At 50.5% G+C, this 20751-nt stretch overlaps 1 pseudogene; it reads right to left on the reverse strand.

The window, feature by feature from the left end:
- Window positions 1-17497: 17497 nt before the first annotated feature.
- LOC129009027 (putative uncharacterized protein FLJ41423) lies at window positions 17498-17997 on the reverse strand (annotated as a pseudogene).
- Between the last annotated feature and the right edge of the window lie 2754 nt (window positions 17998-20751).

Genomic DNA, 20751 nt, shown 5'->3' on the forward strand with positions numbered 1-20751 from the left:
ATAGAGCAGACGGCAAAATGGCCCATTCCTTCTGGCTACACCCATTTAATAGTCTACCCACTATGGAAGGGAGCTGGCCAACACAAAAGCCGTTTTACAGGGCAGTTCTTTCCACAATGCTGTTTAATATTGCTGCTGCACTGTGTTTTTAGTTTTTGTTTTTCGGTTGTGTTTTGGGCCTTCCTGAAGCCATAACAACTTTCCAGCCTTCTTGGCAAACTCTGAAAGTAACTTTTGGGAAGAAGAGGTAAAAAGGGGGCAATGTTTGGTTTTGTAGAGAAGCAACTGAGTAAACCCACGAATAAATACATAACACACAGCAAGAACCCCTCCACCTCCTGTTTGCACCCAGTGAGCTGGCAGGTGAGGCTAAACCCGAAGGAGAGAGTCAGCGAGACAGCTGGCTACATCCATAACCAGGCTCCCTAGACATCATGATGCTGGGGACAAGGATCTCCATTGGGACCCGCATTGTTATTGATGTTTTAACTCTGTCGGGGGTGATAGAGAGTGTGAAGGGACCCTGCCTAATCATTATTAAATTTAAAATCCTGATTTTGCTAAATACTAAAGAGATCTCCCACTATAACTCCCAAACTACTCCGCTGGCTCAGGGAGAGGAAGAGATCCCTTCTGCTCAGGGAATAAAATCATATTCTACAGAGGGACATTTAGGACTCTAGGGTGTAGCCCCTCATCAGGGATTCCAGAGCTCTTTCCAGCATCTCCACGGCTGAGATCTGTCCCTGTGGGAGAGGTTGAGTAGCCCAGGACAGGGGCAGCTCTCCTCTGTGACCAGATAACCTGGGCCACATTTTAGCTTCTGCAAGTCAGGGACACTCGCTAAGCCTCAGTGTCTTCGTCTATAAAATGGGGCTGCCAGCTCCTGCCTTGCCCACCTCCCAGGATTCTTGTGAGGCTTTCAAATCTGAGCATGGATATGAAAGTGCTTTGGAGATGGTTAAACTGGGATGTTATCAGGAAGGCTTGTTCCTATGCAACTGGCAGACTCTGCTTGCCAAAAATCACAGTGTTTGTGAAATCTGCACCAAAGGCATGTGGCTACCAAGTCTAGCTTGTCTCCCTCCACTGGGAAGATATCCTGGCAAAAAATTCAGGCAATCTGGGCTGATGAAGATAAGAAGAGGCTTTTTTGGGAAAATTTGAACATCAACCACCACAAATAAACAAAAAAAAAAATGTCATTTGGAGCCCTTTGGTTTCATGCACTTTACTTCCAATGTCTTTTCTAGTCCTTACCACAACCCGATGGAGTAGAAACTGTGCCTTTTGTAGATGGAGACACTGAGGCACAGAGTGGTTAAGTAGCTAACTGCAGGTCACACAGCTGGGATAGGATCCCAGGACTGTCTGACTCTGGAGGTCACAACCTCCACCACTAAGCAAATTGCCTTTCTGTTTGGGCAGCAGCCCTGGTGGCCACAGAAAAGAGGAAAACAGAAGTTACTTTTGCTTTTCAGTGAGAGCACACAGATCCAGGGGGCTATGAGGGTGGGCACAATCTCTGTAGCAGCCAGCTGTTGCTGCATAACAAACCATCCCAAAACTCAGTGCCCAGAAACAATAAGCATTCATTATTGCTCAAACAATCCACAGGATGGCTGAGTGATTCTTCCATTCTCTGCGGTGAGGTGCAGGTTGAGTAGAAAGCTGTGCTGATCTTGGCTGTAGGCTGGTCTGGGAAATCTTGGCTCTTACTCACAGGTCTCCTGAATCCTTCCAGCAAGTTAGGCTGGACACATTCATATGACAAAGGCAGAAGAGCAAAAGGAACATGAAAATACACCAGTGTTTTTGCAAGCTCTGCTTGAACCCAGTTGGTGACTATTCCATTGGTGAAAGCAAATCATAGGGCTACGCCAGAGTCAATGATCTTGGAGGAACTACTGAAGGGCAAGGACACACAGAGGCATGAGAAACTGGGGGCATCATTAATATCAACCCTTCTGGAGGCACAGTCCCTTTGCAGAGAACCTTCCCTGTGGGCAATGCTGAACCCCTTCCAAAGCCCTCTCCCCTTCACGCTGCCATTTAATTCCCACCACAACCCTGGGAGGTGGCACAAGGCAGGGAGCATTTCTGCCCTTTTGCACATGAGGACACTGAGATCACCCAGCAAGTGCATCGCACAGTCCCAACAAAAACCTGAGTCTCCCAAGACCCACATGGGCTCTTTCCAGAACACCAGCCCCCTGATTAATCTAATTCTACAGATTCTTTTTCCCCCCAAAACCTTCAAAAAAGTCCTGTCCCTCCACCCTACACCCACTCCTGGGCTTTCCCAGCCCCTCACCTGCATTCTCCCTCTTCCTGCAAGATTCTGGGCACCTCTCTGCCCTCACCCTTTGCGAGCTCTTCCTCCATTTCAAAGAGGCCCTGGCAGAAAGGGGAAGCATGCCATCAAATGGTTAAAATTCCCAGTCTCTCATAAATATTTCATGAAAAATATCTGCTGAGATAACCCCAGACTGTTGATGTCGACATTATTGCACCTGCACATTTTAATTGGTCCAAGAGAGCTGGCCCATAATTGGTGCCTGAAAATCGGCACAAACCTGACTTGGTTGTAAATTGGAAGATTAGGCTCTACAGAGAATTTGGCATTTTAACTCTGACATGGCCAAGGGACTGGAAAGGGTGGGTGAGAGTCAGATAGGGAAGAGAAGAAGAGGGGTACACCCCACTCAAATGTGCCAAGCCTCCAGAGGCCGCTAGTCCAAGCTTATTGTTCTGCATGGCTCTGGAAGCAAAGTGATGGCATAGACGCTCAGTATCTGCAAGGGAGGTGAGCCTAGTGGTTAGAAGCACCGGCTTGAGAGCTGGGTCTCCTAACATTTTCTATGCCATGACCCCTGTGACCAGCTGCTAGAGACTGTAGATCCTTTCTCAAAACAACGTTTTTAAATACGTAAAGTATGCATGATTACAAAGCAAGTCAATTGTATATATTTCCAAAAATAATTTAAAAATTTAAAATTGTAGGCCAGGCATGGTGGCTCACGCCTGTAATTCCAGCGCTTTAGGAGGCTGAGGCAGGCAGATCGCCTGAGGTCAGGAGTTTGAGACCAGCCTGGCCAACATGGTGAAACCCCATCTCTACTAAAAATACAAAAATTAGACTGGCGTGGTGGTGCATGCCTGTAGTCCTAGCTACTCAAGAAGCTGAGGCAGGAGAATCGCTTGAATCCGAGAGGCGGAGGTTGCAGTGAGCCAAGATTGTACCATTGCACTCCAGCCTGGGTGATAAGAACAAAACTCCGTCTCAAAAAAAAAAAATTAAAATTGGGATATAGCAATATATGTGCATTAAATTCTTTACTAATGCATTACATTATAAGATCTAACATCAGGTGTAGTAACTACTGTGATTTCAAAGTAGTGATGAGCATAAATGATAGTTCAAGATCTTTGTCACCATTGTAATGTGATGTGAAAATATCTGTGGTTTCCAGTGGCAACGAAATCACAGGTGCTGTTAACAGAACTGTGGTATGTTGCTTACATTTGCACTTGAAGGAAATGCTACATTTTAGTTAGAGGTGAGTGAACATAAAGTTGTATTTTGTTCCCACCCAAGTTCACAGACACCCCCTTCCCCCACCCACCAACCCCCAGTTAAGGACCCAGCCTCCGAGCCTGCCAGCTCTGATATTTATAGCTGGGTAGCCTTGGCTTCCTTTGGCTTTGAGGTCTTCATCTACAAAATGGGCTTTGGAGGCAGACTGAGCTGGCTTTAAAAACTGCTCCGCCACTTGAGTGTGCCCTTGGAAAGTGACCTGAGCTCACTAAGCCTCAGTTCACTGGCTGGAGGATGGGGTTCCTGACAGCACCTTCCTCATGGGCGGTTCTGGGACTTGGATGAGATACTGTGGGCAAAAGGCTCAATACACATCAACCCACTGCAGTCTCAAGGAGCAACCTGGTGCCCGGCATTCAGCCCAGGCTGCTCAGTGTCGCCCCAGCCAACCTTGAGTGCTGGATACATGTGCATCTTCTGTCCCCTGTGCATCCCGTGTGCTGGACTCTTTGGCTTCCCGCCCCTGTCCAGCCCGATGGCCCCAGAACTCAGGGACGCATCTGTCTCCACACTGCAGCTATTCAAGGCCCTTTCAAATCAGCGCCCCCCAAGTGGCTGGGATGGGGAAGCCAGACACAGGCCCATGTGGTGACCGGTGTATCTTGGCATCAGGTGAAAGCCCTACCTTTAGGATGATAAATACGTTTCCAATTCTTCACGCTGGGTGCTGGTGCACAGAGGCGTCACCTCCCCCATCTCCTGTGTCTGTCAAGGGGCCTGGTGTGCAGTCATCAGGCCTCTACAGGCTCTGGAGGGCTCGGAACCCCTCCACCTCCACCACTTCACCCCAGGTCTGTGGTGGTAGGGGGCAGGACAGTCCTCAAAAGCGACAGCCCCATTCAGTATGCAAGGCTGGGCAGTGGCTGACCTTGGACCCACTGGCCCTCTCCGGGCCTCGTGTAGACACTGGGGCATCTCCTATTACGGAGTGTCAGGGAAGGTTGCCATGGCTACCTCCCCCTTCAGGTTCCCACTCAGCCCAAGCCCACCCTGTCATTGACTGTCAGCTTTAGAGTCAGCCAAAGCCAAGTGGCAGCGCCTCCTCATCCTTCTCCACTCAGAGGTGACCCCCCTGGAAGCCAGCTGCTCACACCCCCGAATTCTGGGGGAGCCCCTCCATTGCCCAGGAGACCCCTCTTCCTCTGACACTTGCTGTGGGCTCTGCGGGGAGCCATCACCGTCTTTCTGAGGTGTGCAGGGCCCATTAGTGCCAAAGCCAGTGAGAGATGCTGGCTGGGGAAGCTGGGGCTCGGGGAGGGAGCTGTGGGGCTGGCGTTGGGGAAGTGGAACCCTCTCGGGAGGACATCTGGCAGGCCTAGGTTGGGTAATTGTGGGAGAAGGGATGGATGGCTATGAGGAATAGGGGCCAATGCCCCCAGCAGCCCTGGGTATTTGCAGGTTTCTGCTGCTAAGCTTCTTACAGCCCCCAGCTGGGAGGAGGGAAGGGGGAGCCTGTACTCCCTGGATGCCTATGGCTTGCAAGCTTGCTTTATGGACACGACCTCATACTATGTCAAAATCACTCTCTGAGGTGGGGGTGCTGTTTGAGCCCCATTTTACAAACAGGAAACTGAGGCTTAGAAAGGTTCCATGATTTGCTTACGGTCACAGAGCTGGGAAGTGGTGGGAACCATAATTCAAACCCAGACCTGCTAATAATACTTGAGACCTCCATAAACCATGGAATTCCCACTGCATGCCTGTCCCTCAGAAGCCTGCCTACCAGCTCCCGAGAAGCATCTCTCTTGGCACCGGGCACTGCTCTGTACTGTGCAAGCTTCCTACCTGCTCAGATCCCCACAGATTCTCTACTTTATAGAAGTGGACACTGAGACTCAGTGAGGACATGTCGCGGGTCCACGGTCACACAGCTAGCAAGGAGTGGGCATTTCACCTGGATTTGTCCATCTCCAAAGACAATGATCTTAGTTCAACTCAATTCGACAAATAGTAATTGAACACTTGCTATGTTTCCAGCCTTGACCTAGGTGCTGCCACCATAGCAGTGAGTTTACCAAGACTCCACCTTCCCAGAGTTGCGGGGAACAGACAAGAATAACAGACAAACATAAATTATCTAGGGTATCAGAGGTGATAAGTACGAGGGGGAAAGCAGAGCTGGGTAAACAGGGCGGGGTGAGCCAGGAGTGGGATAGGAGGGGGCTAGGCATTAAAGAGGGCAGACAGGGCAGTCCCCAGTGCGAAGGAGGGAGGGAGGAAGGGAGGGAAGGAGCCAGGTGAATAGCAGTACCTGCTGCATCACAGGTGCTTAACGAATAGATGCTGAAAGAATGAACTCATCATAGGATGTACCTGGTGGAGAGTAATGGGGTTCTGGCCATGAATAACAACAGCTGCCTCCTATCAGCACCTAATAGGTGCCTGGGCTCCCGTTGGCACTTTACACACTTTGCTCCTGTTCCTTACTTGTTCTTCATGGTGTGTGTGTGGATGTGACATTCGGGGCTCGATGGCTGTCTGTGGACTTACAGATGACGGGAATACAGAAGTGAAGGAAGGGCCTCGCGCCATGCCTGGCATGAGACGAGCCCTCAGTGTTAGCTCCTTCCCCAAGATGGCTCAGTTCTGCTCCCTCTGGGACTTCTGACTTTTGTGCAAGGGAGAAAACTGCCAACCACAGAGATGTGTGCTGGACAGAACAGACATTCTTGGGGGTGCGGGTTGTGGCTTTGTGGTTAGGAGCCAATGAAGGGGCTGGGCCTCTGGCTTTAAAAGGAAAGTCTGGGGAATCAAGTTCCTCTCCAGCCTGCTCAGGGCATCTCAGCACAGGCTAAATCACTGTCTGCTGAGAGACCAGCAAAGGTGGTATTTTTGAGGTTAATGCCCAGTGAGATTTGGGGGTTGAGGGCAGTTGGAACATTATCTGTAGACTCGGCTGGCCGGGGAAATCCTGACAGTACTGCAAAAGTAAATGGTGCTCTCCTATAATTAGATACATATTTATTTTAAAAGGTTATAATTTCCTACTAGTTTGCTGCTTGATAAATACAGAGTTTATTTTTTTTTTTCTTCACTGCAGCTCAAGAAAAACAAATCCAGGCTTGGACATGAATAGGAATGTCATGATGACTCCGGGCAGCAGTTTTCTTCCAAACCCCATCAAATGCAAGTGCAAGATTGGATGGCGCTGGAGTGAGCTTGGCATGTATAAGATTTGGGGGGGCAGGCAGGCAGAAGGGTGAGAGGAGAGGGTTTTCTGAGTACTGCTTACAACAAGTGACATAATTACTGCCCTGCAATTCCCTCCTACATGCTTGTACTCCTGCACTACCCTTTGCCTGGGATGCCCTTCCATTTCCATAGCTAAATCCTGTCAATGTATGGCTGAAAGGCCACCTCCTACAGGAAGCCACTGAGGATTCCTCTGCTTGGCAAGAACTCTTTATTCTGAGTGCTCACAGCCTGTCCCCAGTTCCTCTAAGGTAGTTGCCACAGTGCATTGTGATTACTTGGCATTGTACGTTGAACTGTGTCTCCACCTCCCCCACCCCCCAAGAAAGAGATGTTGAAGACCTAACTGTCCAGTATCTGTGAATGTGATCTTATTTGGAAATTTGGTCTTTTCAGATATAATTAGTTAAGATGAGGTCCTATTCATTAGGATGAACCCTATTCCTATATGACTGGTCTATTTATGACAAGGAGGAGAAGCGATACAGAGACAGACACACAGGAAGAAGGTCACGTGATGACAGAGGCCGAGGCTGGATTAATGCGTCTGCAAGCCAAGGAACACTAAGATGAATGGCCACCAGCAGAAGGTAGGCAGGGGCAAGGACGGATTCTACCTGGAGTCTCAGAGGGAGCACAGCCCTGCTGACACCTCGATTTCAGACTTCCAGCCTCCAGACCTATGCACGGATGAATTTTTGCAGTTTTAAGCCATTCAGATCATGGCACTTTCTTGTACCACCCTGGGAAATTAATGCACAGGAGGACAGGCCATTTCTTCCTCCTGGAGAAGGCTCACTGCCGTCACAGCATCTGGCACAGCATAGGTGCTGTATCGACATTTATTGATGAGTGAATGGTTTGATGGATGGTCAGTCCCTGGAGAGGAGGATCCAGATCTGGCTGGTCTTTGTGTCCCCAGATTGCCTACTAAGGACAAAGGCCCTGTCCTAGTTCATGTTCCCGTGGCCTCCAGTCTGGATCTCCACAGCAGACAGCCAGCTGGCCTCTGTGCCTCCACTCTCATCTCCCAGCCAACTTCCTCAAGCTTTGCTGAACTCTTAGGTCATTCCAAGAGTGGAGCAGGACTTTCCAATCCCTGGGCCAATGCCCACGCTGTGTCCTTGGCCTGCAGTGCCCCTCCTCCCTTTCCCACCAAGCAGACCCCCACTCATCCTTCAAGCCTGAACACCAACATTCGCTGCTCGTTAGCTTCCCTGAACCACCACCCATCCCTCGTCCCTGGTAGAATCATGTGTTGCCTCCTCTGTGCTCTGTCTGCTGCCTCTACGATAGCTCCTGTCACCCCGGCTTAGCTATTTGTTTGCTTGTCTGTCTGCCCTGCTGGCCTGTCAGTATCTTGAGGTGAAAGACCCTTTATTTCTCATCTGTGCCCTCATCGTGCCTGCCAACAAGTGGGGACACGTGGGTGTCTGAGGAATGAATGAGATGATCGGGTGCTTGAAAATCAGGTTGAGTGGGCCGGGCGCAGTGGCTCACGCCTGTAATCTCAGCACTTTGGGAGGCCGAGGTGGGCGGATCACGAGGTCAGGAGATTGAGACCATCCTGGCTAACACATTGAGACCCCGTCTATTAAAAATACAGAAAAAGTAGCCGGGCATGGTGGCGGGCACCTGTAGTCCCAGCTACTCAGGAGGCCGAGGCAGGAGAATGGCTCACGGCAGTGAGCCTAGATCGTGAGGCTGCACTCCAGCCTGGGTGACAGAGCGAGACTCCATCTCAAAAAAACAAGCAAACAAACAAAAACAAAAAACAAAACAAACAAACAAAAAAGAAAATCAGGCTGAGTGGTGAGGAGGAATGGTCCAGCCTCCTCTTTGGGCACTCGTTAGGTGATTTGCACAGCTGCCCCAGCTCCCTCCCAGGGCCAAGGGTCCCAAATGACAAGGAGGCTTCTGGAGAGACCCAACAGGCAGAGCTAGAAGGGGCTTTAAAGTGACTTCCTGGGCCGGGCGTGGTGGCTCATGCCTACAATCTCAACACTGGGAAGCCTGGGTGGGGGAATCGCTTGCTCCCAGGAGTTTGAGACCAGCCTGGGCAACATATCTCTACAAAAATTAGCTGGGTGTGGTGGTGCACGCCTTTGGTCCCAGCTACTCTGGAGGCGGGGTAAGAGGATTGCTTGAGCCCAGGAGGTCAAGGCTGCAGTGAACCATGATTGTGCCACTGCACTCCAGCCTGGGTGACAGAGTGAATTTCCGTATCCATCAATAAATAAATAAATAAATGTGACTTCCTAGCCTGAGCATTTCAAATCAGAGATGAAAGACCCACAATCAGAGGAAAGGAAGAGGGTTGCCCCAGGTCACAAAACCTACAGGGGGGCATTCTCTGCCCAAAGCCACAAGATTTTACTGGTGCCTTCGTGTACTCGTGTACTAGTGTGTTGAGTCAATACAGCTCTTCCACATTAGGGGCTAGAATTGGAGGATTTGATGGGAAAGAAAAAGGGATAAAAGATCTAAGTCCCTCAAGAGGAGATGAGAACTTAGACCTAGGTGTGCTTACTATGTGCTGGCCCTGGGCTAGGTGCTTTGACACTTTATCCAGAAGTCTCAGCACAGCCCTAGTAGGTAGGTACCATTTACAGATTAAGAAAGAGAGGATCAGTTGCCCTAGGTCCTACAGGGAGAGCTGGGTTTTGAATCTAAGTCTACCTTGCCCAAAGGCCATGAGCTTCCTTCTCCACTGTGGTCGCTCCTCCTGTGAAGGGTACCGGAATCTGGGTCAGGTTTCAGCCTCAGAGGTGGCTGATCCTAAAGGGCAGCAGACTGTTTCCTTGGTGCCTGGAGACCATCCTTGTGTTTTTTAAGTAGAGGAGAACACTCTGGAGTGCCCAGGACCTTGAAGAAGCCCCTCTTCAGATGGAACAGTTAAGGCAAAAGAGAGGAGGAGGATAAGGATGCAGGCTGGGGCTCAGGCTTGGAGGGTTCTATCCACAGTGTGATGGAGCTAACACAAGCAGCCATGTGGCTTTGGCCACATTAATGGGGGTGGAGTGTTCAGAAGGAAGGAGGTGATTGCTTTGGTAGGCCTTGTAGGGGCTGAACAAAAGCCTGAGCAGAGTCCACTGCTGGGGCCTCATGCTGAGAGACACGGCTTGGTAAGACGGCTGGGGATTTTTTATCTTAGAGAAGACACAGCAGGAAATGAAAACTGTCATCAATACCTCAAGGGCTCTCCAGTGGATGAGCAATTAGACAGATTCCTTCTGGTTCTGAGAGCTGGAGTAAGGACCTGCAGCTGGAGGGTACAACCAGACAGGCTTCACACCATTGCTCTTCTTCCAACGCAAGGGGCTGCCTTGGAGGGAGCCAGGCCTCCATCCCAGGAATCATTCAAGTGAGATGGGTCAACAGGCGATTCAGCATGAAATGATGGGTCGGACCAGGTGCCTCAACTCTGAAAGAGACAGGAATGCCTGACCCCAGGAGACGCTCACAGCTCCACTCTCATTCTGAGTTTTCTATGGTGATACATTAATTACTTCCTAATAATTTAGATGGCCTGATCTTTCTAGATTTGACTAGTGCCTCTGAATTTCCCCTGATAGTGAGGTCTGGGAATTTACACCTTAAAGTGATTCTGGTGTGCAGCCAGGTTTGAAAATTACTGTCTGGCCAGGCATGGTGGCTCACGCCTATAATCTCAGCACTTTGGGAGGCCAAGGCCAAAGGATCACCTGAGGTCGGGAGTTCGAGATCAGCCTGACCAACACGGAGAAACCCTGTCTCTACTAAAAATACAAAATTTAGCCAGGCTTGGTGGCGCATGCTTGTAATTCTAGCTACTCGGGAGGCTGAGGAAGGAGAATTTCTTGAATCCAGGAGGTGGAGGTTGTAGTGAGCCGAGATCACGCCATTGCACTCCAGCCTGGGCAACAAGAGGGAAACTCCATCTCAAAAGAAAAAAGAAAAAAAGAAAATTACTGTCTATGAGGCCATGGGGGCAGCAACACCCCTCATCCCCTCCCTGCAACCTCCATTATACACTCAGTAACCAACATGCAGCCTTCAGCCCCAGGCCCCGGGCCCGGTCCTGCGCTGCTGCAGTCCAGGAGGCCTTGACTGGCTGAGGCAGAGGTTACACCTAGTGGCTGGTGGCTTCCCAACATGATCTTCTGGGGAAGTGGGAACAAAATCTTACTACTGTGTGGTCTGGAATCCAAGGTGAGTGGTAGCCTCCCGGAGGCCTGCGATATGTGTCTGGTATGTTTGCCAATAACAGGGTGGGATCACTTTATGTGTCAACTTGGCTGAGCCACGGTCCCCAGATCCAGAGTTAAACATCATTCTAGCTGTTTCTGTGAGAGTGATTTGGGGTGAGATTAACACTGAAATCAGGGAGCTTTGAGTAAAACGATTGCCCTCCGTAGCATGGGAGGGCTTCATCTCATCAGTTGAAGGCCTCGATAGAACAAAAGGCTGACGTGCCCTGAGCAGGAGGGAATTCAGCCGCAGACAGCCTTTGAGCTTGAACTGCCCCATTGGTTCTGTTTCTCTGGAGAACCCTAATATCCAGGGACATGGACCAAGGTGATCAGCAGAGAAATCACAAGCTCTCTGGGCACCAGGAACTGCAAGGTGTGAAGGAGGTACAGAGAATGTGAAAATTAATTCTGGCCAGGTGCCGTGGCTCATGCCTGTAATCCCAGCACTTTGGGAGGCCGAGGCGGCTGGATCACTTGAGGTCAGGAGTTCAAGACCAGCCTGGCCAACATGGCGAAACCCTGTCTTTACTAAAAATACAAAAAATTAGCTTCGCGTGGTGGCATGTGCCTGTAATCCCAGCTACTTGGGAGGCTGAGGCAGGAGGATCACTTGAGCCTGGGAGGTGGAGGTTGCAGTGAGCCAAGATCCCGCCAATGCACTCCAGCCTGGGTGACAGAGTGAGACTCCATCTCAAAAAAAGTAAAAAATAAAAAAGAATACTCATTCTCCCAAAGCAATTTCCCTCTGCTCTGAAGCCAGCTTCAGAAACGCTGTGCATGGGCAGGCAGGGGGAAGCACGTAAAGCTCTTCAGAACATCCTTGGGAAACGCAGAAGGAAGCCAATCAGAGACCCAGTCACTGGGGAGCCAGCAGGTGGGCCATGACGGCTGATGGAGAGTGTGCTCTGCCTGAACCTGTCTGGACCCAGGAGGGGATGCTGAGAGTGGGGAGTGGAGGGAGGGAGCCTCCAGGTGACTTGGAAAAACTAAATAGATACAGAGACCCACAGAGGCCAGGGCCCACATCACCACGAGAACCCAGATGAAGAAAGTTCAGGGAGAATGCTCCCAAGCCTTTGAGACTCAAGACTCCCAAACCAAAAAGACCTCGAGGGGTCATTCAGTTCGTCTTCTGCCTCCAGACTAGACAGCCAGCAGCCCAGGCCAGAGATAGCTGTGTAATGGGAGTATTTGCAAAGAATATCAGAGAGGGAGGGGAGGTGAGAGGGAAGGAGGGAACCTTGATGCCTGTGATGGCCATGACCTTGGAGGCTTTTGAGCATTTCCTGGGTGGCAGGCACTGAGCTGACAGCTTTCCATACGTTGTCTCATTGAATATGAACGATACTTTAACGAAGTAGGTACCATTACTGTCCCCACTTTACAGATGATGGGACTAAGGTACTAGTGAAGTAACTTACACAGGTAGAAAGTGGTAGGACTGAAATTTACACCCAGATTTACCTGATTCTGAAGTCCTTGTTCTTTATAACTAAGGAAGAAGAGAAGATAAGGGGAGTGGGGTGGGAAGAGAAGGAGCACAATTCTGTTATTTGATAAATAAAGAAGTAGGCCCAGGAAAAACAAAGGATGTACTTGGGGCCTTGTGGCTGGTGATGCAGGCTGGGTGCACACCCGAAGGCTGCAGGGCCGGACCAGGGCACACAGGACCATGACCCGAGAGGAGCAGGCCCAGCAGCCTGAGCAAGTGTGTTTTCAGGCCCTAGAGAAGGACTTGCTAAATCTCTCTCCTAACAAACCTGGAATTCCACTGTTTGTGTCCTTTTTCTCCTGGAGTTCTCCTTGAAGTTTGAAGACCCCAGGGAGGCAGGGCACATGGAGTCCAGTTCAAACATCTGCAGTAGGAGTGCATTCATCTGGTGACTTTTTCCAAATCTGGTGATCTAACTCCAAGCTACCACCTTAGTGTGGGTCTTGACAACAGGTTGGAGGAAAAGCCACAGCAAGGGCTGGCCTGGGGAGCAGGGGAAAGAGGAGGGAAGAGCGTCTAGATGCACCTTGAGGTATCCCTCAGGCTCCTTATATCAGCATTTCCTAAGCCAAAAGTGCCACTTTCCTCCTCAGATCTGATCATCCACCCTGGCCGATGCCACAATTCTGGGAGTCATCTCCAACTCACCCTCTCTTTCTCCCATCCCATCAACAACGAGGGCCTGCCAATTCTACCTCCTAAAAAGATCTCAGATCCTCCTACTTCTACCTCCACTGCTATGACTCGGTCCACACCATGGTCCCTCACCTGGATGAAGGCCACCACTTACTAGCTGGTCTCCCTGCTTCACCTTTTGCCTCTCAACCATCCATCCTTCACTCAGCAGCCCCAGTTGTCCTTTTAAAAGACAAACCCTGTCGAGTCTCTTGCCTCCTGAAAACTTTTTCATGCCTCCCCACGGCTGGCAGGATAAAGCCCAAGCTGCTAAGCAGTGCATAGTAGGTCCTCTGCGGTCTGACAGTCACTGCCTGCCCAATCCCACCTCCTGCCCCTGCACCCCAGGATGCCCCTGACACTGGCCATCTGGGCTCCTTGGGGCTCCATCCCTGAAGACCTCACACTTCCCTGGCTTTGCACATCCTGTTCTGCCTTCATGAATTGTCCCTTCTACCCTGTCCCCTATGCTGTTCTGTGAAACTCATCTTTTAAGATGTAAGCCAGGCATCATCACTTCTGGGAAGACTTCCTGGATCACCCCTTCCCCATCTGCAGGCAGAGATGCCCCAGGTACTCAGCACATCCCTCTCAGTCTGCTTAAATTACGTATGGACTTGTCCATCTCTGCCAGGCTGTTGAGCATATGGGAGCCCCTGAAATAAGGACGGGGATTGGATCTTTCTCATCGCCAGTGACTAGCTCTGGGCCTGCCCCATAATTACAGCTTGATGAGAATTTCTGGAATAAAGGCAGACATACAAGCAACCATGACGTCGGGCAGGAGGTAATGAGAGATGAGATTATAATGAGAGGTACAAGGGCGAAAGAAGAGATCGATTCTAAGTCTTTCTGGAGGTGGTGGCATCAAAGCAGGGTCATAAAGCATGGGTAAGCTTTCAATAAGCAGAGATGGAAAGACAGGAGCCAGCTTGGGAGCTCCACTAACCATTTGTATAAATGCAATGTAGCTAGTGGCCTCGGCCATCAGGAGCAGACCTGAGACCCAACCCTAGTATCCAGTCCACTGGGAGCCCGGACCTTGCCCTTCCAGCCATAATATTAGAAGTAAGGGATCCAGATTCCCAGGGCAGATTGCCTGTCCTTAGGTCACTGGAAAAAGAAAGAAATTTGAATGTTTAAATACCCTGGCCAGATTTTCCATTGTTCTGATTCACTTCCCTTTACTTGCCCTGAAGCTCAGTCCCACTCAAACAGCGCTCCTTGTTCATTCCCTCATTTTATCCTCTGTAGGCTCTAAGTCTGCAAGCAGCTGAAAGGGAACCAGAGCATGGGCTGGGCTCAGAAGGCCCATAGGCTAAGCCTTTCCTGCTTCTTCCTGAGACCCTGTGTTCTTTGGGGCTATTCAGAGACTGGGGAGAAGACAATTTCTTTGCTAAGAAGAGTATTTGGATGTGTTGACAAGGTCTCTATAGTAACCAGGAAATTGAAAAAGTGTCGCTAGAAACCCACAAACAAGAAGGTGTATTTTTTCCCCCAAATTGGTCAGGGAAGCTGGTCTGGGGCTGGGGGTTTAGCCATGCATGTGAGCAATTAGAAGCCAATAAACCATGCTCCTTCACTGGTTGGCATTAGGAGCTGAGCTGAGCGCTGAGGCTCACTTGGTGCTCAGGAGCACAGAATCAGATTTGCCTTTGTAGGCAATTCAGTCTTGCTTTTGATCAAAGAAAAGGCAATAAAAACCAAAACCAACAACAAAACAGAGAAGTAAAATAACTCAAGACAGAGCAATCGAGTTGGGTCAACTTTTGGTGTCTGAGAAATAACAGAGCCCTGCTTCTAGAACCCACTCTTGAGGGCCAGACGGGGTGGATGAGGAAGGCAGGTTACAGACAGCAAGGGAGGGGTGGACATTTTTGGAGCTTCTATGTGCTAAGCACTGGATTCTGCCGAAATTGAGGTCAAAGAGCACAGCGGTTAAGAGTAGAGTGCCAGAGCCAGGCTACCTGGGCTCAAAATCTACACTGTCCTCTCCAATTTTGTCCCTTGGGTTTGTTTAACCATTCTGAGTCTCCATTCCCTTAGCAGCAAACTATGTTGCTATGAACATTAAATAAGCAAATACATATAAAGAGTTTAGAACCCAACCTGACACACAGTAAATGCTCATTAAGTATTAGTATTATATTAACTTGTTGAATCTTCACATTAACCTATGGGTTTGTAATTTTACTCTCCTCAGTTCATAAGGAAACAGGCTCAACTCGAGAAATCCCCTGCCTAGGGCACACAGTTGGCAAGAGGCAGGAATGGGACTCAACTCCAAGTTTGGCAGGCCTCCTCACCCCTTGATGCCTCTGGTAGGAGCTGGCTTTCCCTATGAGTCTGGATGATGACTGGGCTCTTCCTGGCTCTTGGGGTTTCGTTCCTATAAGGGAGGCTCCACTCATCCCCACACATGACGCCCATGTGATGGGGCTCACAGAGCAGAGTGAGCCTCCCTCACAGTCACAGGCCAGAGGGATCAAGACAGCATCCCACGGTCCTTCCTCCCCGCAGCCTCCATGGCTCCTTGTCACCCAGGATGACAGACAGAGCACCAGGTTGGGAATCAGTAGGTGTGGGTTCCAGCTCTGCCACAAACCTGCTGCACAACCTTGTGCAAACCAATTTCCCCATCTTAAAAACGAAGAGGTTGGATTTCGCCATCCTGAGCTCTCTGAGAGTCTGAATTTACAATTCCAGGGATCAGAGTGTCACATCTCACATGCTAAGATGAAAAGGTGAGCGTTTCAGCCAGTTGACTGCAGTGAGAAGAGATCACCCATCTTCTCAGTGCCCCGTGGAAGCACTTCCATTTAGGACACATCATACATTCAACAGGCTTTGAGAAAAACTCGGGGGTGGAAGTGGGGAGAGAACCACTATTGACTTTGCACACCTCAGGCCCAGGGATTGACATTTCCACACACAAGAACCAGTGACAGCAGCCCGATGGCACGGGGAGTGTTTGTGATGCCATCTTACGGAGGAGGCAACTGAGATGCAGGGAAGTCAGGTCTTAGCACCGACATGACCTTTTGATCCAGGTATTTCTGAATCCAAATTGATGGTCATTATAAGAGTATAAGCAAACAATAGATTGCAAGCAAAAAAGTGAATTCCTTTTTTTTTCTTTTCTTTGTTTTTGTTTTAAAGCATTTTGCTTTTTAAGGGCCAATCTTCTCTTCATGTGCGAAGTGGGAATCAAGATCTGGGTCATAGCTTACAGTCCCAAACCCCAGTTGTCCTGGAAGAAAACAAGGACTCATCAGGGCCTGGAAAGCTTGTGTCTGAATCTCCAGCAATTCATGGCTGGCTGATATCTTCTAAAGTCAGCCAAGTTTGAGCCTGGCAGGCTGAAAGACCATTTCACTGGCAGCACAGAACCCATTCCCCATGCGTTTCCCACCACCCACAGTTCTCTTGTCCTACCTGAGTTCCTCCTTGGCAGGTAGTTTACCAGACATCCAAGCACCAAATGGGGCCATGTGGATCTGGCCTGGTCCTGGTCGTCTGTACAGCTGGAGGAGCCACGCCTCTTTCTGCCATTTCTCAGGAAGCAAAGCACCTACTGTCTTCCCAGCAGAGCCAGGGCAAGCATGGGCTTGGGAATGGAGCACACCTGCCTCCCCAGTCTGGCTCTGCCCTTCAATAATCGTGTCCCTGGGCCGGATGCGGTGGCTCACGCCTATAATCCCAGCACTTTGAGAGGCCAAAGCAGGTGGATCACCTGAGGTCAGGAGTTCGGAGACCAGCCTGGCCAACATGGTGAAACCGCGTCTCTATTAAAATACAAAAATTAGCCAGGCGTGGTGGCACGCGCCTATAATCCCAGCTACTCAGGAGGCTGAGGCAGGAGAATCACTTGAATCAGGGAGGTGGAGGTTGCAGTGAGCTGAGATCACGCCATTGCACTATAGCCTGGGTGACAGTGAGACTCCATCTCAAAAAAAAAAAAAATTGTGTGCTCTACACTCTGCCTCTCTGGCCTTTAGCTTGGTATTATAAAAATGGGGATACTATTTCCTTGGAGAGTTATATGTAGATTTAATGAGCATAGAGCTTTTAGATCCAGGTTTCATGGAAGCACCAAAGCGTCTGTTAGGAGTGGGGAGGATGCTACATGGTGAGGGACAGGGCCTTAGATGCCGCATCCCCTTCCATCAGAGGCGCTTCCCTGGTATTTGTTTTACACGGCCAGGTTAGGCTTGCGATTTTGGATGGAGGAAAGGGTTATGCAGCTGAAAGAAAGCAGAAAGACCGCTGCTCTAGTTGTTGAGGAAGTGCTGGGCACCCAGCGGGCACTTAATAAATGTTAGCACTTTCCCTCTCCTCGCCCCCATCATTCTCCCCCCTGGATTCTTTATTAGATGGCTCGGCGAAAACCTGGACCCAGATGAATGGAGAGAAGGCAGCAGGCAGAAGATGGAGTGCTTTTAAAATATCAAGCGAATCACTGCAGGTGTGGAGTGCCTGGCGGGGGCTGGGGGTCACGGAGGCTGTGACCCAAATACGATGGGGCACAGGCTCACCGCAGCTCCACACTGAGGCCCCTGCCTGCAACCAGCACAGAAAAGGCTCCCCAGAAACAGGGGAACCGGCCCCTGCCCCACCAACGCCGTTCACAACAGGCTCACCTCCTCCTCCCCCTCTCCTGAATGGAAGGACCCAAAGGAAAAGAGAGAGCTCTGAAATGTGCAAAGGGGCACAAGAGGTGGGGAGGCCCAGTGGGCTGACCTGGCTGCTTCTTACAAATAAGCGGAGCCTGCTGCACTGCGAGGGCACCGAGAACAAAGAGCTGCCATCAACCCTGCCGGGTTTTTCTCAGATCCTCGGAAAATGGATCGCCCGGGAGCAGCTCGGCAACCGGAGCCATAGCGCCACCTACAGGCTTCCTTCTGCCATGCACTTTGCCTTCAAATGCCCCTTTTCAGCTGCAGGTATTACATGCTAGGTATGCCAGGGGCGGGAGCTCACATCAAATCCACTGAACTGCGAGGTGTCGTGTTGCTGATACGCTCAGACAAATGAGCTTGGCGTAGAGAGAACGGTCGTTGCTAACGTGTGTCTTGCAGGCAGGGTGTCAGGGCTGCGCTCCAGGCAGGAAGCTGGCAGAGTTGACAGCCAATCTCCCATCTTGGTAATGGGGAAACTGAGGCCGAAACAGTCCACAGTTACACAGTGAGTTGGAGGCAGAGCTAGGACAGGAAGCATTCTGTGCCTCTCCACTTGGATGGCTGTTCCCCTGTTAATTCCGCAATAACTGTACTGTGACAGCCACAGGAGCCTGCAGCACACACACTCAAGAGTGGCTCCTTTTCACTCAGAAATGTCAGGAGATGGGGCCAAGTTTAGAGGTTGCAGCTACAGATAAGCCTCCGAATACGGGCTCCATGGGGCCTGGGGATAGGCCCCTGCTCTGAATGTGGATGTGAGAGGATTTAGTTCGCAGAACTGACTTTCCCTCCTACACACCCTCACGCTCACACTCTCCATCTAGCAAACTGTTTGCCCTTTATGGCCCACTCACAGGTTGCTATCTTCCAAAGCCTTCTCTGATCCCTTCTCCCTGCCAGTGGAGTCCGTCATCTGTGCCACCACAGTACTTATTCGAGACATTGATCATTGAACAGATCCCCCTGTATTATGATGATTTCTGTGTCTGTTTGTCTAAATGGAGAGTTCTGGTGTCTCCAAAGCTCAGCCCAGAGCCAGACACAAAGCAGGCGGTCACTCCAAAAAGGATGAGTAGATGGATGGATGGGTGGGTGTGTGGGTGGGTGGATGGATGGGTGGGTGTGTGGGTGGGTGGGTGAGTGGATGAAAAGGTGGGTGGATGGATGGGTGGGCAGGTGGGTGGATGAAAGGGTGGGTGGATGGATGGGTGGGTGGGTGAGTCGATAGATGGATGAGTGGGTGGACAGCAAACAAGGCACACCTAGAGGATGGGGAACTACTCTATTCTATATTCTAGAACAGGGATAGCATCTGTTTCTAAGGAGACCTGCATCTAAAAGCATCTGCTCCCAAGTCTAAGTCAAAAAGCATAACAGGGTGTGCATGCTAAGGGCAGTTGGGCTGGCCCCCTCCTCCTCCTGACTGCCCCTTCCCCCTGGTTTCCCAGATAACCCATTAGAAACCTGCCAGTGGTCCCCAAGGTGTAGTTCCCTGAATGCCTGCAGCAGAATCACCTGAAGAGTTTGTTAAAATGCAGGCTCCTGGGCCCTTCCCTCAGAGATTCTGATTCTGCCAGCATGAGGAAGGGCCTGGGAATATGAATGTTTAAATCAGCACCAACCAAGTGAGGCTGATGTGAAGGTAAGTTTGACACCACTCGTCAACACAGTACAAGGACATGCCAGAAACTGCCCTTGCTGATGGTCCACCCACAGAGGCTTAAAGAAACGACCCTGTCTCACAGACACCAAACGGTAGAAAGTGCCTATGGAGTCTTCAAACATCTAGAAGTCCAGGGAGAGGGAGGGCTTCCAACTCCCTCCACGCATCTCACCAAACCCCGGCCCAACCCGAGCCTGAGGGGGCTGGCCCACTCCCTAAAGAAAAATGGTCTTCCCCTCCCCAAAAGCGACAGTAAGCCTGGCCTGCCTTGTGCTCCCCACTCCCCAGCGAAGCCCACAGTTGTTGCGGGTGGGGGGGCTTTATTCCCTGTTTACCACGGCAGAGAAGCCAGCAGCTGTTTTCAGTGTCTGTTTCTACCTAAACACAGCTCACGCTCCCAAACATGGGCTCTGCCAGCAAACGTTAGCAGACCTGGAACACGAGTCCTCCATTGGGTTCAGGCTGGAAAGGGCTCAAGAATGAAGACAGGACCAGAAGATGGTTCGGACGGGGGCACAGCCAAACATCTTGGCAACTATGAGTGGGCAAGCAGCCCTCCCAGGCCAGCTGGTGAGCTCCTGGAAGGAGCAGAAAGGGCCCATTGGAAGGCAAAAGAAAACAAACAATGACATCCAAACATCTGTTTGTCTATTGTGGCCCAATAACCTGAGCTCCAGCCACATTAGGTCTTCTGCTGAATACCTACTATGTGCCAGGCCCTATATTTGGTGCCTTGCTATTTAGGTTAATCCCCACAATAGCCTTAGGAGACAGGTAATATCATGATGCCCATTTCACATACAAGGACACTGAGGTTCAGGAAGGCAAAGTGACTTGCCCAGACCTTGAGTGGGTCAGCCCAGATGCAGAGTCAGAGCTGGAGTCCAGGCTCCTCTGCTTTTCCAGGCTCCCTTGCTGCAGCTGCGCTGTTCACCACGCACATGCCAGGCAGTCTGGACCTGTCCACGCTGCTCCTCCACCCAGAATACCTGACCTCTGGTGCCATGAACGTAGTCCTTCTGGTTCTTCAGAGTCACAGGCCACTTTTTCCCTAAAGCCCTCCTGGATCCCATCTCCTATCCAAATAGAGAACTTAAGTGCTGTGTTCCCACGCACACTGCTTGGCCTGGCATTCAGCCCCATTTTCATCTGTCTTACAGTTGCTGAGATTCACAACAGTCCCCTTAAATCTCAATCTCCCACCCCCACCTCTGCTGCTG

This window comes from Pongo pygmaeus, chromosome 9 (assembly GCF_028885625.2).
Source record: "Pongo pygmaeus isolate AG05252 chromosome 9, NHGRI_mPonPyg2-v2.0_pri, whole genome shotgun sequence".
Lineage (NCBI taxonomy): Eukaryota > Metazoa > Chordata > Mammalia > Primates > Hominidae > Pongo > Pongo pygmaeus.